We start from the raw sequence: 2,132 nt of genomic DNA, 5'->3' as shown, positions 1-2,132 counted from the left end.
AAAAAGAAAAAGAAAAAGAAAAAGAAAAAGAAAAAGAAAAAGAAAAAGAAAAAGAAAAAGAAAAAGAAAAAGAAAAAGAAAAAAAAGAAAAAGAAAAAAGTCTCATCATTAAGACAGCTGCTGTTCACAAAAAAAGAAGGATCCAATGATGTATGGACTATAGCATTAGACTTGACCTCCTGGCATACTTACAAGCAGGATAGAAACATATCATCCTGACTAACAGGTAATCCCAAATTTCAAGTTTGAGACACCTGAATCAACGTTCTACTCCTGCTATCAAGGAATAAACAAGTTTACTCAGGCTCATTTCTGGGAGAAAGAAGTCGACTTGGGGAAATTCCTTCCACTTAATGAACTCCAGATGAATGCCTTAAAAATGCTTAGTGCAGTTACCTGCAATAAGGCTATTTTTTTCTTGGTGAATTTCCCAGGAGCTTATCAAAATTTCCTTTGGGAGTATGAGTAGTCAAATCAACATACTCACATACAGCACAGCAACTTACAGTAAGGAACTATATAGAAGTATGAAGGAGAAGTAGGGCAAGAAGAGAATTCTGTGAAAGAGAAATTGTGATAAAGTCAGGCAGGTGCATTCTTAAGGAAGAGGAGAGAAAAGATGTAACTTGTGCTACTGCAGGAGGCAGTCAGACTGATCAATGGTAAGAATAGAAAAATGACATGCATCTGAGAAGAGAATCTTCTGGAGGCAAGGAGGCTCAGGGGAGATCTTGTAGTTCTCTACAACTCCTCAAAGGAGGTTAATGTAAGATTGAGTTCAATGTCTTCTTCCATGTAATTACCAATAGGATGAGATGGCCTCAAATTGAGCCAAGGTTCAGGCTGGATACTAGGAAAAATGTATCCTCTGAAAGAGTGGTCATGCTCCGGAATGGGCTGCCCCAGGAGGTGGTTGAGTCACTATACCTTTAGATGTTCAAGGAACTTTGAGATGTTTTGTACTGAGGTGCACGGTTTAGTGGGGAAATATTGGTGGTAGGAGGAAAGTTGGACTGAATGATCCCAGAGGCCTTTTCCAACCTTTGTCATCCTACGATTCTAAGACTTTCTGATTCAGGCAGAATGCTTTGCATTGATCAGGAAATTTTGTGCATTATTAAGAAAAAACACCTTGCTGTGGACATCAGCAGTATACAACAAAAGATTTTGAGGAGCAAGAGAACAGTTAATCAAAACATTTGAAAAATGTAGCTCGAAACTGATCAGAGTTTTCACTGCACTGAATTTGAATTTAATAAAACACTGGAAAAGTATTTCATAAAGCAATAAAAATATTTGAATTTTTTCTTGTTGCATATTCACAGGAAAAAAAAAAATCAAAACAACCAACGAACCAGCCAACCAAAAAAAGTAACAAAACACTATCAAGCTTCTCATTTCTGACAATATTTAGAATTTGAGAAACTGTTTGTTTTTTTTATTGTATGAAAGTGCAGTTCTTTCAAAGACAAAAATAAAGGTATATTTGGTTTGAATACGATGTCGAATCATCAGTTAATTTCTGTGGCTTAAAGGCTTTCATTTTTGCCAAGACAAATAAAATCCTTAAAGTATAATACCTAAATAGTAATTGTCAACACAATCTCAGTTGCAGCTATATGTTTCAGCAATATAAACAAAACTGAGGAGGTGAGTATAAGTAAATAAGTAAGATTGCCAATTAATCACTACTTAATACAAGCGGATTTGTTCTGAGTATACTGCTTCTGCTCCATATTCCCTGCATGACTGATGTTAGTTGAACTTTGCTCATGCTCCAAAACCTCATGTGATAAATAACAGGAAAGGTGCAATCTTCAGGCAAATACAAGACTGAAGCTGAGTGCCGTATTTTTTCAAATCCTTTGAAATACGAATAAATGCAATCCCAATTATTCACAGAACGAAGGAAAAAATAAATTATTAAAAAGAACAAACATCAAAATGGCACCTGCAAGCCAATTACATCACTTAAACAGAAGTAGCCGTAACAGTATTGCTACAGGAAACATGCAATAAAGGAAAGAGAGAGCCTTCTTCCTATTCTATTTGTTCCCAATCAGGCATTAGGAGGATAATCTGGACTTCCATCTGAGTATCACATACTCCTATGGAAAATATCAATGTATGCA

This window comes from Centrocercus urophasianus, unplaced genomic scaffold (genome assembly GCF_019232065.1).
Source record: "Centrocercus urophasianus isolate 14NV4802_14NV808 unplaced genomic scaffold, USGS_Curo_1.0 seq_10, whole genome shotgun sequence".
In the NCBI taxonomy this organism is placed as follows: domain Eukaryota; kingdom Metazoa; phylum Chordata; class Aves; order Galliformes; family Phasianidae; genus Centrocercus; species Centrocercus urophasianus.
Note: the sequence above shows the minus strand (reverse complement) of the source record.